Raw genomic sequence first — 23943 nt, forward strand, 5'->3', positions numbered from 1 at the left:
CTCTAGTGTATAATGGGCCCTGTAAATGCTGCTCCAGTGTCTGATGTCCACCTTTGGAATGTTCCAGTGTATGGTGGGCCCCATCTATCATTCTCCAGAGTATAGTGCTCCCCAAAAATTGCTGTCCCAACATTGAAAACAATCAAATAAGTCTCCTCGCTAGGGAATCCCTGTACTTGTCTGGACAGGTGCTGTAGCTTGCTTAACAGCTCGCCAGCCGTTCTCACGCCCAGTATGGATTTCACGTGATTGCACAAAGGTTAGAAAGGGTACCGTATCCCTGGATAACATGTATGGATAGCGTACACATTCAAAATATATGTCTCAGGAGGCAGGCTCAGACGGTGTTAGGCCCAGTATGGATTGCACGTGATTGCACAAAGGTTAGAAAGGGTACCGTATCCCTGGATAACATGTATGGATAGCGTACACATTCAAAATATATGTCTCAGGAGGCAGGCTCAGACGGTGTCAGGCCCAGTATGGATTGCACGTGATTGCACAAAGGTTAGAAAGGGTACCGTATCCCTGGATAACATGTATGGATAGTGTACACATTCAAAATATATGTCTCAGGAGGCAGGCTCAGACGGTGTCAGGCACAGTATGGATTGCACGTGATTGCACAAAGGTTAGAAAGGGTACCGTATCCCCGGATAACATGTATGGATAGCGTACACATTCAAAATATATGTCTCAGGAGGCAGGCTCAGATGGTGTTAGGCCCAGTATGGATTGCACGTGATTGCACAAAGGTTAGAAAGGGTACCGTATCCCTGGATAACATGTATGGATAGCGTACACATGCAAAATATATATCTCAGGAGGCAGGCTCAGACGGTGTCAGGCCCAGTATGGATTGCACGTGATTGCACAAAGGTTAGAAAGGGTACCGTATCCCTGGATAACATGTATGGATAGCGTACACATTCAAAATATATGTCTCAGGAGGCAGGCTCAGACGGTGTCAGGCCCAGTATGGATTGCACGTGATTGCACAAAGGTTAGAAAGGGTACCGTATCCCCGGATAACATGTATGGATAGCGTACACATTCAAAATATATGTCTCAGGAGGCAGGCTCAGACGGTGTTAGGCCCAGTATGGATTGCACGTGATTGCACAAAGGTTAGAAAGGGTACCGTATCCCCGGATAACATGTATGGATAGCGTACACATTCAAAATATATGTCTCAGGAGGCAGGCTCAGACAGTGTTAGGCCCAGTATGGATTGCACGTGATTGCACAAAGGTTAGAAAGGGTACCGCATCTGGATAACATGTATGGATAGCGTACACATTCAAAATATATGTCTCAGGAGGCAGGCTCAGACGGTGTCAGGCACAGTATGGATTGCACGTGATTGCACAAAGGTTAGAAAGGGTACCGTATCCCCGGATAACATGTATGGATAGCGTACACATTCAAAATATATGTCTCAGGAGGCAGGCTCAGACGGTGTTAGGCCCAGTATGGATTGCACGTGATTGCACAAAGGTTAGAAAGGGTACCGTATCCCCGGATAACATGTATGGATAGCGTACACATTCAAAATATATGTCTCAGGAGGCAGGCTCAGACGGTGTTAGGCCCAGTATGGATTGCACGTGATTGCACAAAGGTTAGAAAGGTTACCGTATCCCCGGATAACATGTATGGATAGCGTACACATTCAAAATATATGTCTCAGGAGGCAGGCTCAGACGGTGTCAGGCACAGTATGGATTTGACGGCCCAGATTACACAGCGGAGGAGCAGGGAGAGGTGAAGATTGCAAATGCTGGGGCCCTGCCCAAGCAAGGGGGGCCCACTCGTGGGCGTCGGTACTGGCACTGGGCCCCTCATAGTACAGCGGTGTGTCTGACGGCGGGTGTGCACCACCGCCGTCAGAGACACTTGATTGCACTATGAGGGACCCTGTGCCAGTGCCCGCGCCCAAGAGTCGGCCTACCCACCTGTCCAGGGCAACGGCACTCGCAAGGTGTCGTGTGGTAGGTGGTGACCCCGGCCATGGGGGGGAGGCAGCACAGTTAGGGAGTTTTAGAAAGTGGCATATGTTGATGTTGGACATTCAGCTGATGCAAAAGGCGAAATAGGTGAAGTACCAGGAAGAGGTGGACCAAAGCAAGCCATTTTTCTGTCACCCTATGTGTCATCAGGGGAAGGTGGGACAAAATCCTTGGAAACCCATGCGTGGTTCATTTTAATGAAGGTTAGATCATCCACATTTTGGGTTGACAGACGGGTCCTTTTTTCTGTCAGGATTGATCCAGCTGCACTGAAGACTCTTTCCGATAGCACACTTGCAGCTGGGCAAGCGAGCTCCTGTAAGGCATATTGGGCCAATTCAGGCCAGGTGTCCAGTTTAGCGGCCCAATAGTCAAAGGGGAATGACCTGTGTGGGAGAACATCGATATGGGAGGAAAAGTAGTTTGTAACCATAGTTGACAACTGCTGTCTCCTGTCACTTTCCATCGATGCAGTATTACCAGTTGTGTGAGCGGTATTTGAAAAATCAGTCCACAACATTGTCATGAAACCCCTGTCTCCAACGCCACTTCTGCTGTGTGCACCACGAACACCTCTGCCAAGCTGCCCCCGGCCCGTACGGCTCGTGTGAGAACCATCACCGCTGCTGTGTGCTGGGAATGCCTCAAGCAACCGATTTACCAGAGTTGCTTGTTTATTAGCCAATATTAGGTCAAGGTTCTCCTGTGGCATGATGTTTTGTAATTTGCCTTTATAGCGTGGATCCAGGATGCTGGCCAACCAGTAGTCGTCATCGTTCATCATTTTGGCAATGCGGGGGTCCCTTTTTAGGATCCGCAAGGCATAATCTGACATGTGGGCCAATGTTCCCGGTGTCAATGATGCACTGCGAGTGCTGGGTGGAGGAGCACTTTCTGGCAAATCCACATCCCTCCAGTCACGCACAAACCCTGTACCAGACCTTGCCACGCCAACATTTTCACTTGCCCCACGAGATGCATCCTCCTCCCCTAAGTAATCATCCCCATCATCCTCCTCCTCCTCCTCTTCTTCCTCCACCTCGTCCAGGAGAGGTCCCTGAGCAGACAATGGCTGAATGTCATCAAGGATTCCCTCCTCCTCTTCCTCCTCATCAACATTGGCTGCAGACGCCTGCTCCTTAAGGTGCGTCAAAGTTTGCATGAGCAGACGCATAAGTGGGATGCTCTTGCTTAGGATGGCGTCGTCTGCGCTTACCAGCCGTGTGCATTCCTCAAAACACTGAAGGACTTTGCAAAGGTCTTTCAGCTTCGACCACTGCACGCCTGTCAACTCCATGTCTGCTCTCAAAGTGCCTGGCCGTGTATCCTCCCACAAATGCATTATGGCCTGCCTCTGCTCGCACAGCCGCTCCGCCATGTGCAGGGTGGAGTTCCACCTTGTTGCAATGTCGATAATGAGGCGGTGGTTGGGAAGGTGGAGCAATCGCTGCAGCTTCTGCATACGAACGGAGTGTACAGGCGACCGGCGGATGTGCGCGCACAGTCTTCGCACCTTCTGGAGCAGGGCTGTTAACTCCGGATAATTTTTGAGGAAGCACTGCACCACCAGGTTCAAGGTGTGAGCCAAGCAAGGTATGTGGCTGAGTTTTGAAAGGGCTATGGCTGCCACAAAATTACGGCCTTTATCACTAACTACCTTGCCTGCCTCAAGATGTACACTGCCCAGCCATGACTCAGTTTGTCGCTTCAAGTACTCGGCCAGCACCTCAGCGGTGTGTCTGTCGCCCAAACACATCATCTGCAACACAGCCTGCTGACGCTTTCCACTAGCTGCTCGATAGGGGGACACATCGTGTGCAACAGTGGCAGCTGCAGACGGAGTGCTCGTACGACTGCGCTCTGTGGACGAGCTTTCGCTTCTGGAGGAGGAGGGTCGAACGCCTACAGCCAACTGTTTCCTATACCGTGGGCTAGGCAGCACTGTCCCACCACCGCTGTCCCCTGTGGACCCTGCATCCACCACATTAACCCAGTGCGCAGTGATGGACACGTAACGGCCCTGGCCATGCCAACTGGACCATGCATCAGTTGTGAGGTGCACCTTTCCGCTCACTGACTGCTTGAGTGCATGGACAATGCGGTCTTTCACATGATGGTGGAGGGCTGGGATGGCTTTGCGAGAGAAGAAGTGGCGACTGGGTAGGTTATAGCGTGGTACTGCATAGGCCATGAGATCGCGGAAAGCTGTGCTTTCCACCAACCGAAAGGGCATCATCTCAAACGAGATTAGTTTGGCAATGTGGGCGTTCAAACCCAGTGTACGCGGATGAGAGACTGAGTACTTTCTTGACCTACTCATAGTGTCTGGGAGGGTGAGCTGGACTTGAGAGCTGCATATGGTGGAAGTAGCGGTGGACAGGGCGGACTGAGAGAGGGTTGATGATGGTGATGGAGTTGGTGTTCTTTCTGATGGCCTAGAATCAGTCTTTCGTTGATATAACAGTGGGATTCCCTGACTGCTGTGGTCTTGCAACGACACCTCAACATTTGCTGCTGTGCTAACCGGTGGGCTTACAGTGGGGGAAACAATGTAGCGTTGCTGACTACCTTCGTTGTGATCAGTTGCACATGTGGCACTTGAGGTTTGGTGTTGTGTCCACGCTTGCAAGTGCATGCTGGTTAAATGTCTAAGCATGCAACTGGTATTCAAATTTTTCAGATTTTTCCCTCGGCTAAAGGTCTTTGCGCACTTCTTACAGATAACCTTGGCCTGATCATGAGGATTTTGGTCAAAAAAGTGCCACACTGCACTCTTCCTACTTTGGCAGACATTTTGCGGCCTAGCACGCTGTGATCTTTTGACCCTCTGGACAAGCTGTCCAGCAACTCTTTTGATGTTTGGAACCTGTCTTTGGAGTGCTCCGGGCCTGCCAGATAACAGCTGTTGCGATGTCGATGTCTGCTGTGGATGCTCCTCATCTGAGCTATTGGAAGCAGCACCCTCTTCCCCCAATGGATGCCAATCTGGGTCAACAACTGGGTCATCCATCACCTCCTCTTCTATGTCATGTGCACCTTTCTCTGTGTCACCGTGTATGGTGGTATAGTGTGCGGGAAGGGGCACCTGAGTCTCATCAGGGTCAAAATCTGGCTCTGTACACAGCGAGGACAATGTAGTGCTCTGAGTGAATGTACCAGCAGAATCATCCATCAGCGGCTGTGCATCAGTGCACTCCATGTCAGATTCATCTTGGCCTGGGTAATTCACCATTTCACTTGATAATCCAGGCATGGTATGTGAAAACAGCTCCATGGAGTAATCAGTAGTATGGCCTGCGTCATCCTTCAATCTTGGTTGGGGTGAAGGACACAAGGAAAGGTGTGGTTCATGAACATGAGCCTCCAATGACGACTCAGTGCTTTTACTTTTTACAACTGAAGAAGAGGAGGCGATAGAGCTGGAGGCTGAGTCAGCAATGTAAGACAAAACTTTTTCCTGATGCTCTGCCTTTAAAAGCGGTTTGCCAACTCCTAGAAAACTAAGCGTTCGAGGCCTTATGTAGCCAGACGATGACGCAGGGTCAGCACCTCCTGCATTCGGTCCTATTTTGCTCTTGCCACTACCATCAGATCCACCACCAACACCATCATTACCAGCTGCCAACCCCCGCCCAATTCCACGGCCTCTTCCACCAGCCTTCCTCATTTTTGGTAGAAATGTAGACAAAATCCAACAAACTATATAGTAATGTAAAACAAGGTACAAGGTGTCTATAGGACAGGGGAGGTTTAGAATTTCTGCACACACTTGTGGACAGTGGACACTTTTGGATTGTGTGAGGCCCACTGATATCTGAGCGCTATGTGACAGGCTCGATGGCACAGCTGCCTGTGACCAAAGTGACGAGAGGATAATGGAGATTTTGAATCTCTGCGCACACTTTTGGACACTGGACACTTGTGGATTGTGTGAGGCCCACTGATATCTGAGCGCTATGTGACAGGCTCGATGGCACAGCTGCCTGTGACCAAAGTGACGAGAGGATAATGGAGATTTTGAATCTCTGCGCACACTTTTGGACACTGGACACTTGTGGATTGTGTGAGGCCCACTGATATCTGAGCGCTATGTGACACACTCGATGGCACAGCTACCTGTGACCAAAGTGACGAGAGGATAATGGAGATTTTGAATCTCTGCGCACACTTTTGGACACTGGACACTTGTGGATTGTGTGAGGCCCACTGATATCTGAGCGCTATGTGACACGCTCGATGGCACAGCTGCCTGTGACCAAAGTGATGAGAGGATAATGGAGATTTTGAATCTCTGCGCACACTTTTGGACACTGGACACTTGTGGATTGTGTGAGGCCCACTGATATCTGAGCGCTATGTGACACGCTTGATGGCACAGCTGCCTGTGACCAAAGTGACGAGAGGATAATGGAGATTTTGAATCTCTGCGCACACTTTTGGACACTGGACACTTGTGGATTGTGTGAGGCCCACTGATATCTGAGCGCTATGTGACAGGCTCGATGGCACAGCTGCCTGTGACCAAAGTGACGAGAGGATAATGGAGATTTTGAATCTCTGCGCACACTTTTGGACACTGGACACTTGTGGATTGTGTGAGGCCCACTGATATCTGAGCGCTATGTGACACGCTCGATGGCACAGCTGCCTGTGATCAAAGTGACGAGAGGATAATGGAGATTTTGAATCTCTGCGCACACTTTTGGACACTGGACACTTGTGGATTGTGTGAGGCCCACTGATATCTGAGCGCTATGTGACAGGCTCGATGGCACAGCTGTGAAAAAAGTGACTAGAGGATAAGGGAGATTGGATTGCTTTTAAAAAAGCAGTTTGCGGAGCAGTGGGTAAACAGCAATGCCAGCGTGTCAGGAAGCCTTAAAAGGCAGCCCAACAACCAACACCACTGATACACCACAATATAGCCTCCCCTTGCACTGCACACACAGTGACTTGTGTGTTGTGCAGGCCAAATCGCTAGCAGCAGAATCAGTTTTTTTGTCTTCTTCCCTGCCTAATGCTCTCCCTACAGAATCAGCAGCAACCTCTCCCTATACTAAGATCGGCAGAAGTAAGATGGCGGTCGACGTGCACGCCCTTTTATACCCCCTGTGACGCCCACCAAAGCAAGCCAATCACTTGCATGCCCTTCTGAAAGATGGTGGTGACCCGTGCCTAGGTCATCACGTTGCCCACAGTGTCCGTGGATCCTGATTGGCTGAAAAAGAGCGCAAAACAAACTTTTGAAACGCGACTTTGGCGCGTAAGTCGCCGACCTCGTGGCCGACCTCATCCTAGGGTCGGGTTTCGTTTCATGAAACCCGACTTTGCCAAAAGTCGGCGACTTTTGAATTTTTTCGACCCGTTTCGCTCAACTCTACTTATTTGTAATGCTGACCTGGCACTGTGATTCCCCGTGTCAGTATGAGTACGTAAATGCTAAACACATGTATAGTTTACTTTTTAGTTACCGTAAGTGGTGAAAAAAATACCAAAATTTGTATAAAAAAGTTTTTGTATTTGTTGCTAGAGTTGAGCGAAACGGGTCGAAAAATTTCAAAAGTCGCCGACTTTTGGCAAAGTCGGGTTTCATGAAACGAAACCTGACCCTAGGATGAGGTCGGCCACGAGGTTGGCGACTTACGCGCCAAAGTCGTGTTTCAAAAGTTTGTTTTGTGCTCTTTTTCAGCCAATCAGGATCCACGGACACTGTGGGCAACGTGGTGACATAGGCAGGGGTCACCACCATCTTTCAGAAGGGCATGCAAGTGATTGGCTTGCTTTGGTGGGCGTCACAGGGGTTATAAAAGGGCGTGCACGCCGACCGCCATCTTACTTCTGCCGATCTTAGCATAGGGAGAGGTTGCTGCTGCTGATTCTGTAGGGAGAGCGTTAGGCAGGGAAGAAGGAAAAAAAACTGCTTCTGCTGCTAGCGATTTTGCCTGTACAACACACCAGTCACTGTGTGTGCAGTGCAAGGGGAGGCTATATTGTGGTGGATCAGCGGTGTTGGTTGTTAGGCTGCCTTCTAAGGCTTCCTGACAGCTGCATTGCTGTTTACCCACTGCTCTGCAAACTGCTTTTTTAAAAGCAATCCCAATTTTTTTTTTGTCCTGCTGAGGTACTGAGCGTGCATTTTTTCACACCATACAGTGGTGTACGCTCCTCACACAGTACCGTGTAACGGCTGTTATCACAGCCACAGTGAAGCTATCTGTGTGTCACTCTGTGAGAATAAGTCGAGGACATGTTCTGTTCTTACAGACCTGCACCTACTAGTTTTGTCTAGCTTTCAAACAGTTAAATATATTTGCTGTTTGATCACATTCAAAACTATAGAGGGACAGCGTGTGTCAGTCCGTATACTTAAAAAACACGGAGCTTGACAATTTTACATACACCGGACAGCCGTGTACGTGCACTCTCTTCTCAGTACCGCATAACGGCTGTTATCACGGCCACAGTGAAGCTATCTGTGTGTCACTGTGAAAGGATAAGTGGAGGACTTGTTCCGTTCTTACAGACCTACACTCTAGGGAGATTCCTATTCTGCCCAATTCTACATACACCTTGTAGTTTGTGATACACTAGCCAATTTCTGCCTGTGACATAGCGCTCTGATATTCGGTGGGCCTCACACAATCCATAAGTGTCCAGTGTCCACAAGTGTGTGCAGAAATTCAAAATCTCCCTTATCCTGTAGTCACTTTTTTCACACCTGTGCCATCGAGCCTGTGACATAGCGCTGTGATATTCAGTGGGCCTCACACAATCCATAAGTGTCCAGTGTCCACTAGTGTGTGCAGAAATTCAAAATCTCCCTTATCCTGTAGTCACTTTTTTCACACCTGTGCCATCGAGCCTGTGACATAGCGCTCTGATATTCAGTGGGCCTCACACAATCCATAAGTGTCCAGTGTCCACAAGTGTGTGCAGAAATTCAAAATCTCTGTGATCCTGTAGTCACTTTTTTCACACCTGTGCCATCGAGCCTGTGACATAGCGCTGTGATATTCAGTGGGCCTCACACAATCCATAAGTGTCCAGTGTCCACAAGTGTGTGCAAAAATTCAAAATCTCCCTTATCCTGTAGTCACTTTTTTCACACCTGTGCCATCGAGCCTGTGACATAGCGCTGTGATATTCAGTGGGCCTCACACAATCCAAAAGTGTCCAGTGTCCACTAGTGTGTGCAGAAATTCAAAATCTCCCTTATCCTGTAGTCACTTTTTTCACACCTGTGCCATCGAGCCTGTGACATAGCGCTCTGATATTCAGTGGGCCTCACACAATCCATAAGTGTCCAGTGTCCACAAGTGTGTGCAGAAATTCAAAATCTCTGTGATCCTGTAGTCACTTTTTTCACACCTGTGCCATCGAGCCTGTGACATAGCGCTGTGATATTCAGTGGGCCTCACACAATCCAAAAGTGTCCAGTGTCCACTAGTGTGTGCAGAAATTCAAAATCTCCCTTATCCTGTAGTCACTTTTTTCACACCTGTGCCATCGAGCCTGTGACATAGCGCTCTGATATTCAGTGGGCCTCACACAATCCATAAGTGTCCAGTGTCCACAAGTGTGTGCAGAAATTCAAAATCTCCCTTATCCTGTAGTCACTTTTTTCACACCTGTGCCATCGAGCCTGTGACATAGCGCTGTGATATTCAGTGGGCCTCACACAATCCAAAAGTGTCCAGTGTCCACTAGTGTGTGCAGAAATTCAAAATCTCCCTTATCCTGTAGTCACTTTTTTCACACCTGTGCCATCGAGCCTGTGACATAGCGCTCTGATATTCAGTGGGCCTCACACAATCCATAAGTGTCCAGTGTCCACTAGTGTGTGCAGAAATTCAAAATCTCTGTGATCCTGTAGTCACTTTTTTCACACCTGTGCCATCGAGCCTGTGACATAGCGCTGTGATATTCAGTGGGCCTCACACAATCCATAAGTGTCCAGTGTCCACAAGTGTGTGCAAAAATTCAAAATCTCCCTTATCCTGTAGTCACTTTTTTCACACCTGTGCCATCGAGCCTGTGACATAGCGCTGTGATATTCAGTGGGCCTCACACAATCCAAAAGTGTCCAGTGTCCACTAGTGTGTGCAGAAATTCAAAATCTCCCTTATCCTGTAGTCACTTTTTTCACACCTGTGCCATCGAGCCTGTGACATAGCGCTCTGATATTCAGTGGGCCTCACACAATCCATAAGTGTCCAGTGTCCACAAGTGTGTGCAGAAATTCAAAATCTCCCTTATCCTGTAGTCACTTTTTTCACACCTGTGCCATCGAGCCTGTGACATAGCGCTGTGATATTCAGTGGGCCTCACACAATCCAAAAGTGTCCAGTGTCCACTAGTGTGTGCAGAAATTCAAAATCTCCCTTATCCTGTAGTCACTTTTTTCACACCTGTGCCATCGAGCCTGTGACATAGCGCTCTGATATTCAGTGGGCCTCACACAATCCATAAGTGTCCAGTGTCCACAAGTGTGTGCAGAAATTCAAAATCTCCCCTGTCCTATAGACACCTTGTACCTTGTTTTACATTACTATAGAGTTTGTTGGAATTTGTCTACATTTCTACAAAAAATGAGGAAGGCTGGTGGAAGAGGCCGTGGAATTGGGCGGGGGTTGGCAGCTGGTAATGATGGTGTTGGTGGTGGATCTGATGGTAGTGGCAAGAGCAAAATAGGACCGAATGCAGGAGGTGTTGAGCCTGCGTCATCGTCTGGCTCCATAAGGCTTCGAAGGCTTAGTTTTCTAGGAGTTGGCAAACCGCTTTTAAAGCTAGAGCATCAGGAAAAAGTTTTGTCTTACATTGCTGACTCAGCCTCCAGCTCTATCGCCTCCTCTTCTGAAGTTGTAAAAAGTAAAAGCACTGAGTCGTCATTGGAGGCTCATGTTCATGAACCACACCTTTCCTTGTGTCCTTCACCCCAACCAAGATTAAAGGATGACGCAGGCCATACTACTGATTACTCCATGGAGCTGTTTTCACATACCATGCCTGGATTATCAAGTGAAATGGAGAATTACCCAGGCCAAGATGAATCTGACATGGAGTGCACTGATGCACAGCCGCTGATAGATTATTCTGCTGGTACATTCACTCAGAGCACTACATTGTTTTCGCAGTGTACAGAGCCAGATTCTGACCCTGATGAGACTCAGGTGCCCCTTCCCGCACACTATACCACCATACACGGTGACACAGAGGAAGGTGCACATGACATTGAAGAGGAGGTGATGGATGGCCCAGTTGTTGACCCAGATTGGCATCCATTGGGGGAAGAGGGTGCTGCTTCCAATAGCTCAGATGAGGAGCATCCACAGCAGACATCGACATCGCAACAGCTGTTATCTGGCAGGCCCGGAGCACTCCAAAGACAGTTTCCAAAAATCAAAAGAGTTGCTGGACAGCTTGTCCAGAGGATCAAAAGATCACAGCGTGCTAGGCCGCAAAATGTCTGCCAAAGTAGGAAGAGTGCAGTGTGGCACTTTTTTGAACAAAATCCTCATGATCAGGCCAAGGTTATCTGTAAGAAGTGCGCAAAGACCATTAGCCGAGGGAAAAATCTGAAAAATTTGAATACCAGTTGCATGCTTAGACATTTAACCACCATGCACTTGCAAGCGTGGACACAAAACCAAACCTCAAGTGCCACATGTGCAACTGATCACAAAGAAGGTAGTCAGCAACGCTACATTGTTTCCCCCATTGTAAGCCCACCGGTTAGCACAGCAGCAAATGTTGAGGTGTCGTTGCAAGGCCACAGCAGTCAGGGAATCCCACTGTTATATCAACGAAATACTGAATCTAGGCCATCAGAAAGAACACCAACTCCATCACCATCATCAACCCTCTCTCAGTCCGCCCTGTCCACCGCTACTTCCACCATATGCAGCTCTCAAGTCCAGCTCACCCTCCCAGACACTATGAGTAGGTCAAGAAAGTACTCAGTCTCTCATCTGCGTACACTGGGTTTGAACGCCCACATTGCCAAACTAATCTCGTTTGAGATGATGCCCTATCGGTTGGTGGAAAGCGCAGCGAACTCATGGCCTATGCAGTACCACGCTATAACCTACCCAGTCGCCACTTCTTCTCTCGCAAAGCCATCCCAGCCCTCCACCATCATGTAAAAGACCACATTGTCCATGCACTCAAGCAGTCAGTGAGCGGAAAGGTGCACCTCACAACTGATGCATGGTCCAGTCGGCATGGCCAGGGCCGTTACGTGTCCATCACTGCGCACTGGGTTAATGTGGTGGATGCAGGGTCCACAGGGGACAGCGGTGGTGGGACAGTGCTACAGTGCTGCCTAGCCCACGGTATAGGAAACAGTTGGCTGTAGGCGTTCGACCCTCCTCCTCCTCCTCCAGAAGCGAAAGCTCGTCCACAGAGCGCAGTCGTACGAGCTGCCACTGTTGCACACGAGGTGTCCCCCTATCGAGCAGCTAGTGGAAAGCGTCAGCAGGCTGTGTTGCAGATGATGTGTTTGGGCGACAGACACACCGCCGAGGTGCTGGCCGAGTACTTGAAGCGACAAACTGAGTCATGGCTGGGCAGTGTACATCTTGAGGCAGGCAAGGTAGTTAGTGATAACGGCCGTAATTTTGTGACAGCCATAGCCCTTTCAAAACTCAGCCACATACCTTGCTTGGCTCACACCTTGAACCTGGTGGTGCAGTGCTTCCTCAAAAATTATCCGGAGTTAACAGCCCTGCTCCAGAAGGTGCGAAGACTGTGCGCGCACATCCGCCGGTCGCCTGTACACTCCGTTCGTATGCAGAAGCTGCAGCGATTGCTCCACCTTCCCAACCACCGCCTCATTATCGACATTGCAACAAGGTGGAACTCCACCCTGCACATGGTGGAGCGGCTGTGCGAGCAGAGGCAGGCCATAATGCATTTGTGGGAGGATACACGGCCAGGCACTTTGAGAGCAGACATGGAGTTGACAGGTGTGCAGTGGTCGAAGCTGAAAGACCTCTGTAAAGTCCTTTAGTGTTTTGAGGAATGCACACGGCTGGTAAGCGCAGACGACGCCATCCTAAGCATGAGCATCCCACTTATGCGTCTGCTCATGCAAACTTTGACGCACCTTAAGGAGCAGGCGTCTGCAGCCAATGTTGACGAGGAGGGAATCCTTGATGACATTCAGCCATTGTCTGCTCAGGGACCTCTCCTGGACGAGGTGGAGGAAGAAGAGGAGGAGGAGGATGATGATGGGGATGATTACTTAGGGGAGGAGGATGCATCTCGTGGGGCAAGTGAAAATGTTGGCGTGGCAAGGTCTGGTACAGGGTTTGTGCGTGACTGGAGGGATGAGGATTTGCCAGAAAGTGCTCCTCCAACCAGCACTCGCAGTGCATCATTGACACCGGGAACATTGGCCCACATGTCAGATTATGCCTTGCAGATCCTAAAAAGGGACCCCCGCATTGCCAAAATGATGAACGATGACGACTACTGGTTGGCCAGCATCCTGGATCCACGCTATAAAGGCAAATTACAAAACATCATGCCACAGGAGAACCTTGACCTAATATTGGCTAATAAACAAGCAACTCTGGTAAATCAGTTGCTTGAGGCATTTCCAGCACACAGCAGCGGTGATGGTTCTCACACGAGCCGTACGGGCCGGGGGCAGCTTGGCAGAGGTGTTTATGGTGCACACAGCAGAAGTGGCGTTGGAGACAGGGGTTTCATGACAATGTTGTGGACTGATTTTTCAAATACCGCTCACACAACTGGTAATACTGCATCAATGGAAAGTGACAGGAGACAGCAGTTGTCAACTATGGTTACAAACTACTTTTCCTCCCATATCGATGTTCTCCCACACAGGTCATTCCCCTTTGACTATTGGGCCGCTAAACTGGACACCTGGCCTGAATTGGCACAATATGCCTTACAGGAGCTCGCTTGCCCAGCTGCAAGTGTGCTATCAGAAAGAGTCTTCAGTGCAGCTGGATCAATCCTGACAGAAAAAAGGACCCGTCTGTCAACCCAAAATGTGGATGATCTAACCTTCATTAAAATGAACCATGCATGGGTTTCCAAGGATTTTGTCCCACCTTCCCCTGATGACACATAGGGTGACAGAAAAATGGCTTGCTTTGGTCCACCTCTTCCTGGGACTTGACCTATTTCGCCTTTTGCATCAGCTGAATGTCCAACATCAACATATGCCACTTTCTAAAACTCCCTAACTGTCCCCATGGCCGGGGTCACCACCTAGCGCACGACACCGTGCGAGTGCCGTTGCCCTGGACAGGTGGGTAGGCCGACTCTTGGGCGCGGCCACTGGCACAGGGTCCCTCATAGTGCAATCAAGTGTCTCTGACGGTGGTGGTGCACACCCGCCGTCAGACACACCGCCGTACTATGAGGGGCCCAGTGCCAGTACCGACGCCCATGAGTGGGCCCCCCTTGCTTGGGCAGGGCCCCAGCATTTGCAATCTTTACCTCCCCCTGCTCCTCCGCTGTGTAGTCTGGGCCGTCAAATCCATACTGTGCCTGACACCGTCTGAGCCTGCCTCCTGATGTATAGACATATATTTTGAATGTGTACGCTATCCATACATGTTATCCGGGGATACGGTACCCTTTCGCACCTTTGTGCAATCACGTGCAAGCCATACTGGGCCTAACACCGTCTGAGCCTGCCTCCTGATGTATAGACATATATTTTGAATGTGTACGCTATCCATACATGTTATCCGGGGATACGGTACCCTTTCTCACCTTTGTGCAATCACGTGCAAGCCATACTGGGCCTAACACCGTCTGAGCCTGCCTCCTGATGTATAGACATATATTTTGAATGTGTACGCTATCCATACATGTTATCCGGGGATACGGTACCCTTTCTCACCTTTGTGCAATCACGTGCAAGCCATACTGGGCCTAACACCGTCTGAGCCTGCCTCCTGATGTATAGACATATATTTTGAATGTGTACACTATGCTATCCATACATGTTATCTGGGGATACGGTACCCTTTCTCACCTTTGTGCAATCACGTGTAATCCATACTGGGCGTGAGAACGGCTGGCGAGCTGTTAAGCAAGCTACAGCACCTGTGGTTTGCACACGTAAGTTTTTCATTTTTTCAGGAATGACGGTTAGGCCTAATTCCGGAACTGCGGTTGACCTGCACTTACTGGGAAATCATTGTTCGCGGGTAATAATTGTAATCAGTGATCCCCATCACTAACGTTGTTCAGCGGGTTATCTGCACCTGTAAGCGACAAACGCTGGCCTTTTCAGTGTAGCGCACATGCAGCCACGGACATGTAAGGGCATGACACCAGTTATTTGCCAATCTCATGTGCCAGAGCCTCACATGTCCCTCTAGTAAGCCGGACTCGGACCGCGGGGCATGACGGAGTCTCGTTCGTTAACGGATTAAGCTTGCAATGTGTGCATCTTTTCTGTAGCTGGCATGGTTGAGGTTTCCCAGGTGGAGTCGAATTTAACCGTAGGCTCCACTCCTGGTGGTGCCCTTCTGGACATTCCTTTAAGGTTCAGCTTTGCAACCATACTGCCCACGTAAAACAAACACTTTGCCTTCATGAACGCTGTTTGGAGGGTCATGACTCGTGGGAATAATGCCGCCCAATCAGTTAACCTGCTAGAGAGATCCTTCGTTGCTCCCAAGGAGGAAGGTAATGCCACTGTGGCGACCGTACTCCTGGGGGCGACACAAGCGCACTGATGCCCAGCCACTGCTCGATGAATCTGCTGGTACATTGACCCAGACCACTACATTCCCCTCGCACGCTACACGGCCTGAATCTGACCCTGATGAAACTCAGGTTACCCTTCCCATATACAGTTCCATCTTACACGGTGACAAAGAGGAAGCTGCAGATGAAAGTGCAGGTTCGGCCCACCCGCCATCAGACACACCACCGTACTATCAGGGGCCCTGTGCCAGTGCCGTCGCCAATGAGTGGGCCCCCCCTGCTTGCTCAGGATCACAGCACTTGCAAGGTTGAAATACTGTGCAGTGAGATGGAAGATGGGGACGACGAGGAGTCCAGACTAGTACAGGGATTCCCTAGCGAGGAGACTTATTTGATTGTTTTCAATGTTGGGACAGCAATTTTTGGGGAGCACTATACTCTGGAGAATGATAGATGGGGCCCACCATACACTGGAACATTCCAAAGGTGGACATCAGACACTGGAGCAGCATTTACAGGGCCCATTATTCACTAGAGCATTAGAAATGGGGCCCATTATGTTTGGAGCATTATTTGGGCCCATAAGACAGTGGAGCTTCATCCATGGGGACCAACATATACTGTAGCATTATGTGGAGCTCATCATATACTGTTTCAAACATTATATGGGACCAATGATTCTGTATGGAGAAATAGATGGGCCTCGTCATGAGATGTAAAAAGTGAAGTATTTTTCATTGTACTATACCGCTATTTCTCTGCCGTATCGGAGCATGATGAGTTGTGGTATGTGTTAAAGGGGCGCTCTTTCGCCCAGGGCACATGAAAACCTGGAGCCAGCCCTACCCCCCCACAACTTTAGCCAAATAACCCCCGTTTTTCAGTGCGTAACTTGTATTATGAAGTTAATTAAGGTTGACAAGCTTAGTGTTTTCAATTTTTGGGATTTAGGGCTGGGTGAAGGCTCTTTTTTCGTGCCCAGAGCTGATGTTTTTATAGATATGATGTTTTGATCGACTCTCATTGTATTTTATTGCATTGTTATGACGGCCAAAAAAAATGTAGTTCAGATTTTTTTTTCTTGATACGCCATAAACCAATCAGATTAATTTACTTTATATATCAATAGATCGGACATTTCAGTGATACCAAATATGTGTATTTTTTAAAAAATTGGTGGCGTGATTTGTGGACCCCCACCCCACGACTGTGTGTGTACTCTGCAAGCCATAAATGTGGGAGTACTGTGCTAAAAGTCACTGTAACCCCCACCTGTGGGAGTACTGTGCCTTTAACCCCTTCACGACCTGTGACGTGTAAGTTCGTCATAGGTCGCCTCACCCTGTTTGGCTCCAGTGCTGAGCACGCATGTTTCAGGCACATGCCAGCTGATAGCTTGCTTTTTTCCCTACTATCCAGAAGCAGTATTGCTTTTCATATTTCATATATTTCATATTGACATGCTTTAGCACTACAGAATGCAACTATTTTTTGTTTATTGTATATGGAGATGGCTAGTATGCACCTGTTCACACTAGATTGGAAGTGTCAGTCAGTCTTTTGTCATTTGTATATTAGCTTTCTGACCGAGCAGTCAGCCCTCCAGCATGTGGTGGATTTTAAAGGGAATCTGTCACCTATTTTTAGCCCTATCAGCTTCCGTCACCGCCATCAGGGGCTTATCTACAGCATTCTGTAATGCTGTAGATAAGCCCCCGATGTAACCTGAAAGATAAGAAAAACAAATTAGATTATACTCACCGGGGGGCGTGGTCGGGTGCGGTGGGTGTCGCGGTCTGGTCCGGCACCTCCCATCTTCTAGCGATGTTGTCCTCCTCCTTAATTCTGCCTTGGCTCCTGCGCAGGCATACTATATCTGCCCTGTTGAGGGCAGAGTAAAGTACTGCAGTGCGCAGGCGCCAGGAAAGGTCAAGAGGACCGGCACCTGCACACTGCAGTACTTTACTCTGCCCTCAACAGGACAGATAAAGTACGCCTGCGCTGGAGCCGCAGCTGAAGTAAAAAGGAGGACGGCATCGTATGAAGATGGGAGGCGGCGGACCAGACCGCGACACCCATCGGACCGGACGCCAGGGTGAGTATAATCTAACTTGCTTTTCTTATCTTTCTGGTTACATCGGGGGCTTATCTACAGCATTACAGAATGCTGTAGATAAGCCCCTGATGGCGGTGCCGGCAGCAGATAGGGCTAAAATGGGGTGACAGATTCCCTTTAATTGGTTCCTACCTACCCATAAATTCAGGCTTTGTAGAGAGGTATCCACATTTACCCAGGAATCCAGACTTCAGTATAAGGCCGGGGTCACACTTGCAACTACAATGGGAGAAACTCGAGTAGGATAGGCGAGGGAAGTGCTGATCCAACAGGAATGGGGGTGACCCACTTCTTGCCACCGACAGACACGAGACAGAGACAGGAGTTATATTCAACAGGTCCATTTTTATTGGCCGCCTCTCTGATGACCACCGCACTTCATCACAGGAATTTCACTGTTCTCTTGCTCACAGACCTGGGTACCTTCACTATTTAGTTTCACCGTCGTGGCGTCCTTTGTGGCTCTTCCCACCATGGCTGCCATAGGCACTTCCACCACAGCGTTTCACCCTTCAAAGTACACCATCCACTTGGTACCCCCAGACCGTCTCTGTCTGCAGCTACTGTCCTTTTGGGTCACCCCCCGTGACTATCTCCACTATCAGTTACTCTCTGAAGACTTTTACCGTCTTTCTCCCTACAGCAGATCCTCCTCTCTAGTGAGCTCCCCTGGCTGACTGGACCTTCCAGAACGTTCCTTCAGCCTTTATACTCCCAGTCCTGGTAGCTCCACCCACTATCACCTGTCAGTTACCTTTGACCAATGGCAGTTACCTCGACCCATGGCAGTTACACAGTCACTCTCTCCAAAACTCCCCAGCGCCCTCTAATGGTCAAACTGCCACGTGTCACCCATTCCTTTGTATCTCAGCCTACAATGCGCTATCCCTCTGCCTTTCTCCACAGGCAGACCTGTCCGTCAGTTCAACCTCCCCACATTCGCACTAGTCTCTCACCTCAATACCTAGCGGTTTCAGACCGGAGCGTTCAGCTGCATAGAAATACATGCAGCCGCACACTCCGGTCCCAAGTGCTGACAGCAGTGCCAGGTATCGAGGCGAGAGACTCACACGAGTTTCTCCCATTGCAGTTGCAAGTGTGACCCCAGCCTTAGAGAGGTATTCACACTAGACACGTAGGACCCAGCAGATCTGAGACCACCTTGTCGTTGACTGCTGGGCATGCATGAATTGGCCAAATTATGTGCCAAGTTTCTCATTTTTTCCTAGTATCCAGAAGCAGTATTGCTATTCATATTTTATACATTTCATACTGACATGCTTTAGCACTACAGAGTGCAACTTTTTTTGTTTATTTTTTATTTATTAGACAACTATATCAGCCGCACCCAGCCAGTGTTCAACTCTATTTGCCATTGGTATCATTTGAAACATCCTCCCGAAATAAAAAGCCTAAACAACTGTGCTGGCTACCTCCTCCTCTGCCTCATCCAAATAAACTGCCATGTCCACCTCTTCCTCTACTTGGACCTATACCTTGTGATTCCAGATAGCTAGTTTTAGTTTTTTGAAATCTAGATTATTTTAAGTCGGTTCAATAAAAAAAACACACAAAAAAGAAAAAATACCCACCCAAAATGTTGGATTACTCCTCCCTTGCCTCTTCCACCCATACCGCCAAGTCTACCTCTTCCTCCACTGGGACCTATGCCTCGTGGTTCTTGATAGCTAGTTTTAGTTTTCTGAAATCTAGATTGTTTTATGTCATTTCCATAAAAAAATTAAAAAAGGAAGAAAAAGTACAAAAATGCAAAAAAAAAGTTGCATTATTCCTCCTTTGCCTCTTCCACTTATACAGCCACATCCACCTCTTCCTTCTCTCAGACCAACGCCTCCTGGTTATAGATTGCTAGTTTTAGTTTTGTAAATTCTAGGTTACTTTATGTTAGCTCCATGAAGAAAAAAAATAAAGATTATTATTTAAAAAATCTTGAATTACTCCTCCCTTGTCTCTGTTTAGATTACTCAGTTATTCCACAGCGCTTTACAGACATCATCATCACTGTCCCCATCGGGGCTCACAATCCAAATTCCCTATCAGTATGTCTTTGGAGTGTGGTATGAAACCCCTGCATACACTAGTGCTCATTTATGGAAAGGTCTGTTTCGAAAAAGGCATAGGCCTGTTGCATGAATCATAAATGAGCAGTTACTGAAAGACTCACAAATAAATCTTGGATTTTATCGCTGTATTAAAAGGATTGTGTCACCAGGCTTTTGCCAGGTAATCTGAAAGCAGCATAATATAGGGGCAGGGACCCTGAATCCAACAATATGTCACTTACTGGGCTGCTTGCTGTAGTTTAAAAAAAAAATCACACTTTTATCAGCAGGAGATTATCACTAGAGGACTAGTAAACCTGCTGCCATGTAATCCTCCATAATCATCAGCTCTGTCACCCCAAACACTGATTGTCAGCTTTCTGCCTATGCATAGTGTACAGAAAAAGCTGCCAATCAGTGGTGTGGGTGAGGTTATCGAGAGCTCAGCATTCAGAGAACTGCTACATCTACAGCAGAGAAAACTGGGATTTTATCAAAACTGCAACAAACAGCATAATATGTGATGCATCGCCTGAATCAGGGTCTCTGCCCCTACACCAAGCTGCTCTCAGATGCGTCAGCAAAAACCTGGTGATAGATTTCCTTTAAAATGATCATTTTAAAGTAAATTTGCAATTTTTTCAGCTCCAAAGAAGTCTAAAAAAATTCAGCAAGACCAAAAGGTGTAAAGAATGAGCTGGAAGTTGGTATAAGATTTGCTATAATTTCTAAGTAACTTAATTACCCATCATCGACCATGTAGAAAGCTAGCATCAGGCGGCAAGAACTGCTAACAACATATAAAATCTAATATTCTAGCTGATCCTATGTTTAATAGTAAATCATTTCGTAATTTAACTAATCGGAACGTTCTGTCTCATATCAACAGATTGGTCTCCTATGGATTGGCAAATGGCAAAATCTAATAGAGTTATCAGAGCTTTATCTCTTCCAGAATTATGGCAATATCAGTACATATATACTACTCAAAAAATTAAAGGGAACACAAACAACAGAATATAACTCCAAGTAAATCAAACTTCTGTGAAATCAAACTGTCCACTTAGGAAGCAACCCTGATTGACAATCAATTTCACATGCTGTTGTGCAAATGGAATAGACAGACAACAGAGGGAAATTATTTGGAACTAGCTGAAGAGCCCAGCGTTGCCTGGGCATAGTAACCATCTGTGGTTATTAGTTATAACTAATTATAATGATTATATTGCACATAAAAACCGTGCATCTAATCCTATCCTTTGTGATACTGTCTGCTGAGCCGTGTATCTAATACTATCCTGTGTGATACTGTGTGCTGAGCTGCGTATCTAATCCTATCCTGTGTGATACTGACTGCTGAGCTGTGTATCTATTCCTATCCTGTGTAATACTGACTGCTGAGCTGTGTATCTAATCCTATCCTGTGTGATACTTACTGCTGAGCTGTGTATCTAATCCTCTCCTGTGTGATACTGACTGCTGAGCCGTGTATCTAATCCTACTCTGTGTGATACTGACTGCTGAGCCGTGTATCTAATCCTACTCTGTGTAATACTGACTGCTGAGCTGTGTATCTAATCCTATCCTGTGTGATACTGAATGCTGAGCCGTGTATCTAATCCTATCCTGTGTGATACTGACTGCTGAGCCGTGTGTCTAATCCTCTCCTGTGTCATACTGACTGCTGAGCTGTGTATCTAATCCTATACTGTGTGATACTGACTGCTGAGCCATGTATCTAATCCTATCCTGTGTAATACTGGGCTCCCCCTGCAGTCTGTGTCAGAGGGTGGTCTGTGTTGTCACGGTAATAAATTGTGTTATTTCCAGCTTTACAGAAGGATGATAACACCAAAGAAATGATCAGAATAATAGGCCTCAGTTACCACAACTGTCTACAAAGAAAACTATTGCTGATAGCAACCAATCACAACTCATTTTTCATCTTTTAAACAGCTCTGGGACAGCGTGGCGAGTTTTGAGTGGCGACTTTTGTGTTTCGACTTTTATGTGGCGAGGTTGGTGTATGTGTGGTGAAATGTGTGCTGAGGGTGGTATATGTGTTGAAGCACGTGGTAGTGTGTGGCGCATTTTGTGTGTGTGTTCATATCCCCGTGTGTGGAGAGTATCCCATGTCAGGGCCCCACCTTAGCAACTGTACGGTATATACTCTTTGGCGCCATCGCTCTCATTCTTTAAGTCCCCCTTGTTCACATCTGGCAGCTGTCAATTTGCCTCCAACACTTTTCCTTTCACTTTTTCCCCATTATGTAGATAGGGGCAAAATTGTTTAGTGAATTGGAATGCGCGGGGTTAAAATTTCGCCTCACAACATAGCCTATGACGCTCTCGGGGTCTAGACGTGTGACTGTGCCAAATTTTGTGGCTGCAGCTGCGACGGTGCGGATGCCAATCCCTGACATACATACATACACACATACATACCCACATTGAGCTTTATATATTAGATTATCAAGACACCCTCAATAAAGGAGTGGTTCTGCAGGTGGGGACCACAGACCACATCTCAGTACCATTGCTTTCTGGCTGATGTTTTGGTCACTTTTGAATGTTGGTTGTATTTTCACACTTGTGGTAGCATGAGACAGACTCTACAACCCACACAAGTGGCTCAGGTAGTGCAGCTCATCCAGGATGGCACATCAATGCGAGGTGTGGCAAGACGGTTTGCTGTGTCTGTCAACGTAGTGTCCAGAGGCTGAAGGCGCTACCAGGAGACAGGGCAGTACACCAGGAGATGTGGGGGGGACCGTAGGAGGGCAACAACCCAGCAGCAGAACCGCTACCTCCACCTTTGTGCAAGGAGGAACAGGAGGAGTATTGCCATAGCCCTGCAAAATGACCTCCAGCAGGCCACAAATGTGCATGTGTCTGCACAAACGGTTAGAAACCGACTCCATGAGGATGGTCTGAGGGCCCGACGTTCACAGACATCCGTCTGTTGTCTATTCCATTTGCAGAATGGCATGTGAAATTGATTGTCAATCAGTGTTGCTTCTTAAGTGGAAGTTTGATTTACTTGAAGTCATATTTTGTTGTTTAAGCGTTCCCTATATTTTTTTGAGCAGTGTATATATACTGTATATATATATATATATATATATATATATATATATATATATAGCAAAACAACACATAGACCAGCTAACCTCCGAACTCTGGATGGTAAATACCTGTTTCCTCTGTGTTGCACAGATCAAGACTGGGAACAAGTCCAACAATGTAGAAATCAAGGCAGAGAAGTCCAGCAAGCGGAAACTTCAGGTGGTATAATAAAATCCAGTTTGAGACCGTGAAGAAGGCTGCAGTTGTTACCGCCGAAACGCGTAGTCTGTTCAGCATTATGTCTGCATCTTGTTACTGAACTCTGGATTTTTTAAAATCTGCAATAAAAATTCTTGGAGTTTATTATAACACCTGAAGTTTCCGCTTGCTGGACTTTTCAGCCTTGATTTCTATATATATATATATATATATATATATATATATATATAATTTCCCAAGTGCCAGGTTTCCTAATTTGTACAGTTCTCTTACAAATAATGCCGTCATTTTAAAAAAAAGAGAAGATGCAATCTCCCGCAATACACATTCCACGTTGTGAAAAAGAGAGGCACTATTTTTTTCGACACAATGCTGCGATTCTGCTCTGTAATGTATGCTGCAATTATACAGTTGATGGAACCTCATGTTGCCACAGTCGAAATTCTCTACATAAATTTCCTGCATGTTTAGTATAATGATAGTATAATGAGGATACAGGTCTCTGATGCTCATTTGCATGTGGTCCCTGTAAGGTAGCTGCAATCAAGGACTTTATTATGTAACTAACATAAAATAACACTGACTAGGTTCTAGTCAACCCGGCTGCCAGCATCAGCTTATTTTGCCAAAGTGTAAGATAATTTTGTGGGAAACGGCAAGGCTTTGCATAATAAAGTGAAATCAGCTTGGTGCTAATTCCTTAATCAGTGTAAAAGAACCGAGTGTGTACTGCATTATAATTCTTTCCCAAACAGGGTTTTAATGCTTCATCTCT

The sequence above is a fragment of the Dendrobates tinctorius genome, unplaced genomic scaffold (assembly GCF_039654945.1).
Source record: "Dendrobates tinctorius isolate UK_male_01 unplaced genomic scaffold, ASM3965494v1 ptg000129l, whole genome shotgun sequence".
NCBI classification, from domain to species: domain Eukaryota; kingdom Metazoa; phylum Chordata; class Amphibia; order Anura; family Dendrobatidae; genus Dendrobates; species Dendrobates tinctorius.